At 41.0% G+C, this 13463-nt stretch overlaps 1 protein-coding gene across 19 annotated transcripts in view; it reads right to left on the bottom strand.

Annotated features, from left to right (window-relative positions):
• CAST (calpastatin) overlaps window positions 1-13463 on the bottom strand; it is a 109210-nt gene that overhangs the window by 61010 nt on the left and 34737 nt on the right. For 2 of the 19 annotated variants that reach the window (XM_027605337.2, XM_027605339.2), the window contains exons 1-2: window positions 8632-8764; window positions 7735-7914 (exon numbers count right to left, since the gene is read on the bottom strand). The exons of 15 other annotated variants lie outside the window; for them this stretch is intronic. The gene's annotated coding sequence lies outside the window, so the exon portion shown is untranslated. Of the gene's footprint in view, window positions 1-7734; window positions 7915-8631; window positions 8768-13463 lie in introns of those variants that run through there. 2 more of the 19 variants (XM_027605336.2, XM_027605338.2) reach the window with 2 other exon arrangements.

Here is a 13463-nt window from a genome sequence, read left to right as displayed (position 1 = left end):
AGGATTAAATGAGGGTATGTTTATAAAGTGCCTGGCTCAGTGCCTAGCACATGGTAAATCAATTCAAAAATTTTATTAATACAAGGGACACCTGGGTGGCTCAGTCAAGCGACTGCCTTCGGCTCAGGTCATGATCCTGGCGTTCCCGGGATCGAGTCCCACATCGGGCTCCCTGCTTAGCAGGGAGTCGGCTTCTCCCTCTGACCCTCCCCCCTCTCATGCTCTCTCTCTCTCACTCTCTTTCCCTCAAATCAATAAAAAAATAAAATCTTAAAAAAATTTTTATTAATACCAACAGCCTCAAAAGTTTCTCTTTCTTCAGTCTCACCACGGGAGAGCAGTTCTGTGGTGACCACTGCTTTGAGAAGTTAAACACAAATGTCATTTAGCTTTCTTAAGGAAAAAAGGGTACTATTATTTTACATTATGGATTATTCTTTTATTTTTTTGTTCTTTTTTATTATTTTATTATTTTTCTTTGGATTCAATCTATGTTCTAGATCTATGTTCAAGTCAATACAGGAACAGGAATCTTGGTAGCAGGAGCACAGATTTTTCTAAATCCTAAAAGATTATGTGCTCATTAATGCATATATGGTTACTGATGGCATATTATATAAAAAAAATATTCTAAGCTCTGCTGAACAACTGTCTCAGAGCCTTTCAGCTTGGCTTCCGTTGGGTTTCCAAACAATGGAGAGAGAACCTGAGAACTGTTATAAGTCCTTATGTTATAAAACCAACTTCCAATCTCAATCTCTACAAGGATAACGGACTCTAACGGAAAACGAGAGGGAGTTCATGAAGAACCAATCACGTAGGAACTGAAATATGGGCCTGTCACACGACCATCTAGCTTCCCACTGAAGCATGTTCTTAATAAGCCTTAAATAATAGGAATTATAACAAAGTTGCCTGTGCAAGCTGATTTTCAAATAATCAAAATGAAAATGTGAGGTGAAGTCAAATGTCATTCCAGAAACCATATAAGCAAAACAAATTCACAAATGTCTGCTGACCGCAAATTTAATCTTTTTTTTTTTAAGATTTTACTTATTTAAGAGAGAACGAAAGCGAGAGAGAGCTCAGAGGGAGAGGGTGAAGCAGACTCCCCGCTGAGCAGGGAGCCCGATGCAGGGCTCGATCCCAGGACCCTGAGATCATGACCTGAGCTGAAGACAGACGCTTTAACCGACTGAGCCACCCAGGCGCCCCTTAATCTTTTCAAATATTAAAGAGGTAGTGTTGTCTAGTGATTAGGAGAATGGCTCTGTAGGCAGACATCTGAGTTTGAATTCCAGCTCTGCTACCAGTTGTGTGAACTTGAGCAAATACCTGAACTGCTCTGCGCCTCAGTTTCCTTGTCTATAAAACAGGAATAATAATAACAGTACCTTTCATTGCATGTTCCCACTTTGCCCTAGGAAATAATTCAGTGAAACAGAAGAATGGATTTTTTAGGTTCTTTTGAAATTGATGTAAATTGATCATTTGAATTGATGAACACTGCTGCTTACCTAAGTAAAAAATTCTGTATTTCCTACATGATAAGGGACTTCTCAGTTATATACTATTTAATCTACAACTTAAAAATTTCATACTCAAAAATGGCTAATTTATGCCTTCTCTGCTGCCTACTTAAACGTCTAAAGAAACTCTGTCAAAAAAACTATTATTTTCCAATTCCTGTGTACAATACTCTCTTTCACACAAGCAGGAAACTGCAGTCATCAGAGAATTTCAGCCATATTAAGATAATGAGTATAACAACAGAAAACATAATATTGATTTCTAGTGTTTTTGAATTTAGATACACATTCACCTCTCAATTAAACTACCTAGATATAAACTACTGAGTGGAAGATTTTATAATACCAGCCCACTGAAAAGAACATTAGAATCAAATAAAACCTTGCTACCATGTGGCCCAGGGTAAATTATTTAATCTCTCTGAGCCTTAGTCTTCTCATTTATAAATTGGTCCTTGTACCCTCTTACCTAGTTGCAAAATAGGCAAGCAACTCTTTAAAATTTTTTTAAGTTTATTTTTTAGTAATCTCTACACCCAATGTAGGGCTCAAACTCATAGCCCCAAATCAAGAGTCATGTGGTCTTCCAACTGAGACAGCCAGGAGCCCCACAAAATTTGTTAACTCTTAAGAGGATGAAATGAAACTCTATGTAAATCACTTAGCACAGTTGTTTGATAAATTAATAAATGGTTGGTTAATTTCTCTTTCCATTGATTTTTAAATATCTGGATCCTGGAGAGCTTCTCCAAACGGCATACATGCTACTGGATTTAACCCCTCTCCCAGAGCATTCTAGAATTATCTTCAGATTATCAGCACTAGCTGGAATGTTCTTTGTTAAGCTTTTATTTCCTGTTGATTGTCTTTCCATTTTTGAATAGCAAACAAACCTTCAGTACACTGGTCCGTAGGAGAATGTGGAGAAGTTATACATACACAGAGAAGATGTGGTTTATCACTAGTTCAACTGGAAATCAATTGGAGTGTTGTGCAAAGATTTTAATTGCAAATATGTACATCACTATTCATCACATTTAATCTTTGGAAATATGTGAAGAGGTATAAGAATATGACTGTCAGAAGAACTAGAGAAAAAAACAATTCTAATTTGTGAGGCTAGGAATCCTGTCTCACCACAAGAACTTTATTTGAGAATAATTCAACACCAATCACTGCAATAATTAAAAGATTCTTGAAAGCAAGGGAAGCCTCAAACTCAATAGTCAAAAGAAGTTAACCTTTCCTTTTGGATCTCTGAATATGCAGCAAGGGGGTACACTGTTTCTTAATGATGTAGACACTTTATGGCTAAAATGCCATACAATGATTAATTACTTGGTTGACTGATTAAAAACTCAAGTTTACAGTAAGATATCATATGGATGATAATTTAGTTTTATAATACTGCTAGGCAAAAATAATCACTAATGTGAACTGTTGAAACTTTTTGTGAAATATATAGGAATGTGCAATAATTTAAACATTTTGTACTAAAAATATGCATAATGTTTGCTGGCAATCAAAGTTATGTCAAATCACTTGGCAACGTAACCGGCCAAGCTTTAACACCTTAGCTCAGCGCAGTGATTCCTGGTCCAGGCAGTATGGGGGGAGGGAGGCAGACAATGAACACTCAGAAGCCTGTAAAAGGGAAATGGTGGGAGGAAGAGGGAAGAATGGCTATAGACTGAAAAGCTGTAAGCCTCTCAGGTGATTCTGAAACTCCTTGATATTGAGAGAATCACTGCTTTAAATAGTTTAAAACAAGATGACCTTACAGTGGGTCAGGGAAATAACCATTTTCTACCACCTAAAATCCACCGGCACTTTTTTCCTGGTGACAAACTCAGTCTCTTCATACTTTCATTGGGTCAGAAGGAAGGAACCAGACTACATAAGATATTAGGATAGACTGACAAAATTATTTTGCAAAAGTACTTTCCAGCCAGTTTTTAAAGGAAGATTTTTGGTGCTGATATTGCCAACCCAGGTTAATAAAGAGCATAGATATTCCCTAAAAAGACAGCCCTGCAATACCTCAAGAATATGTGTCCTCTCCAGTTGGTGTGTTCTAAAACCCAGGGACACTTGATACTTGTGATTATGCCCACATCACCTTTCTTACACTATAAGGCAAGAGTATGCAGTAGACATCACCAATCCCAATACTGCTATCATTTTATAGGCAGGTATTTTGGACCAATGGAGAAACGCCTAATGCTACACACATCCAGGATGCAGCTCAGCTATAAGTGTGTGTGTGCCTGTGTGTATTTATTATATATATATATTTGTTACATATATACTTACACATTAAAAGGATCCAATTTTCAAATGACTAATTGAATTTTCAGAAAATAATATTTGTCTATCTTTGTAGATTGGGGTCTAAAATTCAAATGAAAGTATGTGCTAGGTGATGTGAACGAGTCTATCAGGTCAGTATGAAGACAGGGTAATGGGCTTTGTGACAAAGTAGAACATACATTCCCCATTTAAAGGCTTTCAAACATTTACAATACATTGCACATGCCTAAAAATAATAGTCTGAATTCTGATGGAAGAAGCCCTTTCTATTCCAGGTACATAGAAAGAAATACTGGATAAATTTTGACATAAAAAATTAAAGACAAAGATAAATAAAGAGATGGTGAATATAAGAGAAGAATCCTCGAAGATTAAAAATTCTGGCTACCAGTTTCAATTCCCTGCTATAGACCAAGCCCTCTGATACATCTCTGTAAATAAAATATTATGAAAAGATGCATGTGTGAAAGCATGCAAGGTATTATTACATATCTTAGCATCAGATTATTTGTATTCCAGGATTCTGATGATGACTGGCTATAGTAATGGAGTTATATCAAAATACTTTATTTGCTATGCTGGATATAAACACAATTTTCTATTTTCATGGTAAGGAGGAAATATAAAAAGCACATGTAACTGAAAAATGTACAAATAATTCTACTCCCTGCTTTCTCTGGCTACCCTCTTAGTGTAGATAATAGAGAAATACTATGCCATAGACTGAGCCCCTGGTTACTCTTAAGGAACAGGGATCTCTGCCCTCTCCACTAACAACTCCATTCACAGAAACTTCAGAGGCTCCAAGGCCTGGTCTAGGTCTTTATACTTCTATCACTTGTGCAGGGGACCTCAACCCATCATGGAATCCAGAGTTTACCGAATCCAAAGGGTATGCTTGCTTACTAAGCTGGCCTCAATCTCTTACGGCAATTTTGAGTGAAATGGAATTGGTCTAGGTCCTCGCTTGTGGGTCATGAACACTAACCAGCCAGTTCATGAGGAAGCCTCAGTATAATTCAGAAGTCTGCGCTCCTGTGGATAGCTAGAATTTTTAGTAAATTCACTGAGATTTTACTGCACTGCTAAGGCCAGAGGAAGACTACTTATAGAAAGGCTCTGTATAGACCTACTTACTTCTTAGAATGGTGGTCATCAGACTTTACAGGTGTACAAATTTATCTAGAGAGCTTGTTAAGTCCTAGATTCCTTGTTGATTCTGACTGGGTAAATCTGAGGGGGAGCCTGGGAAATCTCTATTTTTAAATAAGTATCCCAGGTGAATTTGATGCAAATACTCTCCAGAGTACACATCACGAACACTGTCTTAGAGAATTCCAAGGGGGGTGCAGCACCTCCTACAACAAGGACTGGGAGAGCTCTAGGGCTATGGATTAGTCTGGAATTACCCTGTTGGCCTGCATTCTCTGTCTGAAGACCAGTAACCTTCTCTTCAAAGTGCTTTAACAGATCTCTTCAATTAAGGAGGCTTTGCTTAGATGATAGTCTTCATTCCTTAGGAAACCATTAGCAATATATCTCTAAGGTATCACTACTTCTTAGGTGGAATTATTTACTTTTCCCCAAATGTGAGCTACCTAATTGGTCAGTCTGATTTAAATAAAAAACCCACAGTCTATGCTCTCCTGTCTACACATTTATCTTTGTAACTTCTTTTTTAGTATACCTTACAACGCTGTCATTTTGGAAACTATATGAATCTAGAATGTATGTCTTAGCACCAATGTGTCTAACTTTATAACAGGAACATATTTAATTCTATTGTTTTTCTGATATATTGAATAATCTGCATACTAGGAAAGTACAATGGTTGTCATAAACCACTGCACTTCTTGTTTTCCATGTAAATACCTTTTAAATTAAAAAATGTCAGGGGTGCCTGGAGGGCTCAGTCAATTGAGCATCTGCCTTGGGTTTGGGTCATGATTCCAGGGTCCTGGGATTGAGCCTCTTATCCCAGTGGCAGGCCACCTGCTCAGCAGGGAACCTGCCCCCCCTCATGCTCTCTCTCAAGTGCATAAATAAAATCCTTTTTAAAAAAATGTTAGCAGGGGCGCCTAGGTGACTCACTCAGATAAGCAGCTGCCTTCGGCTCAGGTCATGATCCTGCGTCCCAAGATCGAGTCCCGCATTGGGCTCCCTGCTCAGTGGGGATTCTGCTTCTTACTCTGTCCCTCAATCTGCTCTCATGCTCTCTCTCTCTCTCAAATCAATAAGATCTTTAAAAAAAAAATGTTAGCTACCCAACGTTTCTCAACAGGGTACTTACTAGCATTTGGGCTGACAATTCTTAAGTGAGCAGGACTGTCCTGCTCCCAGTGAATGCTAGAGCATCACTAAAACACACTCACGTATTTTAAAATACCCTTTAATTGGGTGCTACCTCCCCTGGTTAAGAACAAGGGAGCTAAGCTATTTTTATGGAAAGCCATAATTGCTCAGACCCATTATTTCCGATTTCTAAGGGAACTTTACAACATCTTTTAAGACATGCTGACTTCTGAACAAGTCCATATACTTGGACTTTGGTGATCTGGGCAGAGGCTGCACATAATCCTGTTAGCAAGGTGATATTGTTGCCCTGGTGCTCTCCTGCCTATATGAGGCAGTAATAATAAATCATTAGAGGGCGCCTGGGTGGCTCAGTTGGTTGAGCGACTGCCTCCGGCTCAGGCCATGATCCTGGAGTCTCAGGATCGAGTCCCACATCAGGGTCCCCGCTCAGCGAGGAACCTGCTTCTCCCTCTGGCCCTCCCCCCCTCATGTGCTCTCTCTCTCTCTCTCTCTCAAAAATAAATAAATAAATAAATCTTTAAAAAAAATAAATCATTAGAAAGTAAACATAACTGGTTTCAGAACAAAAAGAGATCAGCATAATCAGTATGAGAACAGAGTGGTGATAGTTATTGCTACATTTAGTGAAAACTACCATGTTCTAGACATCAGCTGAGTACTTCACATAACATGATAATGCAGCCATGAGGTTGAAACTCTTATACCCATTTTACAGATTAAGAAAAGTAAGAGCCTGACCTCTTAATTACCACTCTGTATCATTTCTCAGGACATATTTAACATCTCTCTATAAAATATTTTCCCAATGCATCAAAAGTTATCACAAGGTAAAGTCTCATTTGGTTACATAGTCTCATTTAGCTATGTTACTTCTGTTCTTAGAATGCCAGCTTCTTACTATATCCTGTCCCTTGAAGACAGGATCCATATATTTGTATCCCCACAGCATCTACCATGGTTACTTCTACATAGTAAGTGCTCAAAAAATATTTCTTGAATTAAAAATTAAGACTGGTTTTCCCAAATGAAAAAAGATCAACAATCTTCTTCTTTGATCAATCCTGAGGACAATCAAGGAACTAAATTCACCGCTAATACAATACAACCAACTCTTCTCACGCACTGGGAATCTTTTTTAAAAGCATGTGAACCGAGCCACAGCTAACATTTATACTTGAATGTGCTGCTTCATAAACACCGTTGTGCAGTCTGCAATTGTGAAGTCTCACTTTTTTTAATAATAGATACCAAGGGTCCTTGTTGTTCATACATGGATTCCCACTCCACCTGATTGCTATTGGCCCCTTACCCTTTCTCCATTAATTAGCAGATGCAGCCTTTCTGACTTCAGCATGATTTTGCTAAATGTCACTACTTTAATACCATACTGTCTTATAGAACCCAGACATCACTCCCTTCCCACCACATTCCCAGCAACAACTATCTTTTAAATATTGAAATTCAGTGTGCAAAAGTTGAATTCAGTGCCCACAAACAAAACATCAGGAAGAGACACTCGATGGTTGTTCACTAGAAAATAGTTTCCCCCTTTGAACAGCAGATGCCACTCCTTACTGACCTCTGCAATGCAGAGATTTTCACTCGGCAAGTCAACACCTCACACAGCAGAAACTTTCCAGAGTGGCTGACTGAGCATCTGGTTCCTCTCTTGTATAGGTGGGTTCCTAGAAGACTAGTCAGAGAACCGAAGGTCTTGCCCCTTAAGGAAGTTTCCAAAACTCTGCCTTATTTTCTTAAGCTGTAAAATAGGAATAAAGAAATTGCCTCTTGCCTGTTCCGGAGAAACACCAGGACCCTAACAGTCCAGAAGAGATTGTTAAATATCTATGAAAACACCTTGCATTCTTGAAAGGCAAAGTACCTCTCAGGGATGTTATATGACCACAGTCTCAGGTTTTGTGCAAGGAAATAGAACCAAAACATGTTACAACATATGCCACACCACACCCAGTATGTATCAGGTACATGGAAAGGTTATACAGAGTGAACTCATTCTCTAAAACGGAGGTCAGCACAGTAATGAGGGCAGGGCTGGGGGTGGGGGCGGGTAGGGGAGGGGTCGTAACCATAAAAATGCTAAACCAAATAGACATAGCTGCTGCTTTTCTTCTTTGCTTTTTTTTTCCCAGGTCACACAAATCCCTGGTTTTGTAACCCAACCGCGCGTGTCCGGTCACCAGACACATTCCCAGCTGAAAAGCTAGCAACAGTGTTACCGTCAGGGAGGGAGAGGTGGACAAGCAACACAATTTAACTGAGAGCCCATGTGGAAAGGAATGCATCTTCGGGGTCAAGAGACTAGTAAGAACGCCGGTCCAAGCCAGGGGAGCCAGGCGCGGGGTGCGAGTCTGGGCCGCGCAGGGCCGGGGGAGGGGTGGGGGCAGAGGGCGGCTCGGGCCGCTCGCCCAGGAAGCAGACGCGGCCTTGGAGGAGAGCGGCCGAAATCAGTACTCACTCTGCGTCCGACTCCCAGGCCCAGAGACTTCAGCTGGGTTTTCAGGCTGTTTGCATTCCTAGCTGGGCTCGGCCCCCGCGGTTTCTGTTTAGAGCCTCAGCCGGTGGAGAGCCACGGGGGCGGGGCGGCCCCGGGACGCGACGCACGCCGCTCCCCGCCCTCGTCCCAGGGCGGCACCGCCCCGCAGCTCCCGGCAGGTCCGCGGAGGGAGGCGTCCGCCCTGCCCACTCGTCTCGGGCAGGCATCCGGGAAGCCGGCTAACTTAACGCAGCAGCTAATGCGGCCCACGCGCAGTGCACGCAGTGCCCGCTGATGGCAAGGGTCTCCCGCGCCCCGGCTGTCAACCGGTGACCCCACCAGAATAAGGGAGCCAAGAGGGGCGCTCTTGCACATATAAGCCTCCAAATATCTCTTTTTAAACAATAAAGCAAATTAATAATGACCATCACCAGGGATTCGCAAATACATTTCAAATAGTATAATGGATATTTTAAAGACCAGTTTAACACAGTTGACATTCTACTAAATTATAGCACATATTATTGTGATTAAAAATATCAAAATAAATAATCAGAAAAATGGATTTTAAGCCAATGAATAAAATAAGAATTCATAGGTCCCCACTGCTATAAATGAATGAATGAATGAAAGGGAAATGTTCTTTGTTCTAGAAGAATGGCAACTAATAAATACAGAATGAATGATAGCGTTCACAGAAAAGAGTTATGAAATTTTATTTTTTTAAATTTTTTTAAAGTATTTATTTGAGAGACAGAGAATGAGAGAGAGAGCATGAGGGGGGGAGGGTCAGAGGGAGCAGACTCCCCGCGGGGCAGAGAGCCCGATGTGGGACTCGATCCTGAGACCCAATCCTGGGACTCCAGGGATCATGACCTGAGCCGAAGGCAGTCGCTTAACCAACTGAGCCACCCAGGCGCCCCAGAGTTATGAAATTTTAAAAGAAATATGTAAAGCCAACTTTTCCCAAAGCCGCAAACCAGTCACAATAAAGACTCTGGACACTGAGCTTGGGGTGTGTCCAGAGGAGGTGGTGGTCAGTGACTGGGGAGCAGAGACCTCAGGCCTAGCTAGTAACAGCTGAGCAATGACTCAGTGTTGCATCCAGCCAAGGCTGAGGTGACCGCCAGCTGGCATGAAAAAGGCAGAGAGCTCCTCTGCACAGCTTTGTACCCACACCAAGCAGCCAGAGCAGTGGGGTCCCTCCAACTTCCTGTGCAAGGTGTTCCTCACAGCCACCTGATTTTCATTTTTTGTTTACTTCTATTAAGTAAAGCTGAAGTAAGAGCCTTTCTGACTCTAATATTTTACAATTCCCTGAGCAGAAGACCTTGTCCTTAAAATTATTCTCCATGAAAATACAGCTTAAAAATTCCTTTTTTAGGGGCGCCTGGGTGGCTCAGTCGGTTAAGCGTCTGCCTTCAGCTCAGGTCATGATCTCAGGGTCCTGGGATGGAGCCCCTCATCGGGCTCCCTGCTCAGAGGCGAGTCTGCTTCTCCCTCTCCCACTCCCCCTCTCTCCTGCTCATGCTCTCTCTTTCACTCTGCTCTCTCTCTCAAATAAATAAAGCTTTTTAAAAAATTCCTTTTTTATCATTAGTATTTTCTTTCCTTTTAATTTTTTTTAACTAAACCTCAGCTCATCTAGGTTTCACTGACATTCATTTCCTCCTATGACAAAAAGAACACAGGGTGATGTATTTGGGCCACACCCCAATGAGGATGAGTCCTGGGTACCATAGCCCCCAGTGTTAGGTAGTACATCCCCCTCAGTGAAGGTGAGTGATCCTGCGCTCCTGAAGAGTACAGATGAGTAATTATACGTTAGGAAATAAATTTTTCAGAGAGTCTTATCCTGCAGTACATGTAGAAAGAGGCTCTTTTTCCTAAAAATGAAGAGGGACGTTGTTACTTCCTGATGTGCTTTGGCTGCCCCAGTCCCTGAGGTTCCTCCTTTCCCCTGGTGTGGTCCTCAGATCATCTGCATCTGAAACATCTAGGGGTAGGTATTAACTATATAAAATCCTGGGCCTTACCCTACCCTCTTGAATCAGAATTCTTGGCTTGGAACCCGAGAATCTGTATTTAAACGAGTTTCTCCAATCACTGTTGAGGTAATCTAAGGTACAGGTAGTCTAAATTACCCTCCATCAGAACACTTCAGCATCCTTGCTACCGAAAGTGTGCTTGCCAGACCAGTGGCAGCAGCAGCAACTAGGAGCTTGTTAGAAAAGCAGAATCTCGGTCTCACTGCAGAATTCCTGAATCAGAATCTTCATTTTAATAAAAACCCCACTGATTCAATGTGAATATTAAAATATGAGACTTACTGTTCTGAATCTTGTTTTCCAAACATTGGTTACTTGTGCATTGCCTATAATATTTGTAATTGGCTATAAATGTATTGTATTTACTTAATATTAAAAAAACATTTACTTTTTTTTTAAGATTTTATTTATTTGACACACACAGAGAAAGGGAGGGCACAAGCAGGGGGAGCAGCAGAGGGAGAGGGAGAAGCAGGCTTCCCGCCGAGCAGGGAGCCTGATGTGGGGCTCGATCCCAGTGTCCTGAGATCATGACCTGAGCCGAAGGCAGACGCTTAACGACTGAGCCACCCAGGTGCCCAAAAATCGATTTACTTTTTAACTTTTAGTTTAGCCTGTCTTAAGCACAACTATCCTTGGATCATGAGTCTGAAGTGCTAGTTTATTTTTCAGCACATTAAAATATATACATAATTATTAAAATAAAAACGCTTGCCTCCCTAACACACAGAGTAACACACATGTGGTACTGTGGGGTGAGGCTGACACTGAATGCCAGAACACACATAGTTTATCCAGCCTCTCACTAATCTTATGGATGAGAAAATTAGCACCAGAGAGGGGAGTTATTTATGCCAACACAGCTATTTATGGCAAAACCAGGAGCAAAATCACAAAAGAATTTTCTGATGGGTGCCTATTCCTTCGCAAATCTTCTCCCCTGTAGCTGGGAGAAAAGTCGTTTGTACCCTCTTCTGTTTTAAAGGCCTAATATTGCTGAACAACATATCATGATTCATTTATGTTCCTGTTCAGTGAGGCAGTTCTCTTGTCTTCCTTTCTGTAGGAGATACCTGTCAGCTGGCAGCTGGCCACACATCTGAAAACCCTCACTACATACTGATACATTTCCCACCTAATCAATATGCAACTTCCCAAAGTGGAATCCAGAGCACTCACAATCCCAGACTCCCTTGTAACAGGGTTGAGGTGTGTGACTTATGTTGTCCCTGGTCAGTCAGATGTGCCATAAAAAAATGAGACTGGAAGTGAGCAATGGGAAGAGACCACTGCCCACCAAGAAGTCTGTGTCTGACAAGGCGTCTTAGTGTTCACGAATGGCAGCGGCAGACTTTCTGGCATCCAGTCCTAAGTATGTTAGGTGCTCAAGCTGTGGTGGCAGCAGAAGCAGCCCCCCTGGTATGGCTGGGCATTGTTCTTAGCGGTGAAACTTTACATTCCTGCTGCTGGAGCCTTCTGGATCTTTCCACGAGCTACCCCTGCTATCCTCAAGAAATTCTTTTTGAGTTCGAAACCCTGGATTCCAGTTGGAACTAATAGCCTTAACAAATGTATCTTAATAGCTTCTGCAGACACATTCCTAATGCAAGTTCAACCTCGGTTTCCTCACCTGAACAGGAGGTGGTCACAATACATATTGCCTGAGCACAATCGCATGACTGAGTATGGACCACAACTCTTTCCATACTGGCTTGAATAAAAGCATGAATCATCTCTGCAGCCTCGTTAGTCCTCATTATTAACTTATCAAAAATCAAATATTAAGCACTAAACATCTTACAATGATTATTTTGAGTTAGAAAGACCTATGCCCCTTAAGCTCTTTAGGTTTTCCAAGCCCAGAACTGCACGGAAGAAGTGGTATTACTTGTGCACATAATTACTCATGTAGTAAGAACGCTCATAAACACAGCTCTGTAATACACGGTAATCATTCTATATCACACAGCTCATGCATAACTTCAAATAAAATATTTAACTTTTCAAACTGTAAAGTTTTCTTTATAATGGTAAAATTATCATTTATTGTACCTTTTAAGATTGATGTGTCAAGAATCAAGAAAACCAAGACTAATTCTCACTGCCAATTATATCTACTATTTTGTCATGTCATGTGCCAGGGTAATATGAGGTTGCCTGTGTGTGTTATAATAATTAATTGTATAATAAAAGGCTTCAAGTGATCACAAATGCTATTACCCCCAGCTTTTCTAAATGATGCATGGGAATGACCTTTTCTTTAAAGTGATGATCATGCTGGAGCACCTGGATGGCTCAGTTGGTTAAGTGTCTAACTCTTGATTTAGGCTCAGGTCATGATCTCAGGGTCCTGAGATCGAACCTTGAGTCAGGCTCCACACTCAGTGGGGAGTCTGCTTTAGATTCTCTCTCTCTCTCCCTCTCTCCCTCTCTGCTCCTCCTCCCTGTTATTCTCTCTCTCTCTCTCTCTAAAATACATAAATAAAATCTTTACAGTGATCATGATGCTGAGTTAAAGCCCTTTCAATCAGGCATCAAAAGAAGAAATAAGCAAGTACGATGTATACATACATATATAATTTTTTCTTCCAATACTCTACAAATGTTAAAGATACGAGAAAGAAAAGAGTGAAGAATAAAACTCTGGAAAACTAATATTCAGGAAACTGGTGAAGCAAAGCAAGTCAGGAATCTATAGTGAGAAATTACAACAGGAGAGAGAATAATGTAGGAAGGGAGATGACAATGATTTAGAAGCTAAGGAAA

Source organism: Zalophus californianus, chromosome 5 (genome assembly GCF_009762305.2).
Source record: "Zalophus californianus isolate mZalCal1 chromosome 5, mZalCal1.pri.v2, whole genome shotgun sequence".
In the NCBI taxonomy this organism is placed as follows: Eukaryota; Metazoa; Chordata; class Mammalia; order Carnivora; family Otariidae; genus Zalophus; species Zalophus californianus.
This window is presented reverse-complemented; position numbering and strand designations above follow the sequence as displayed.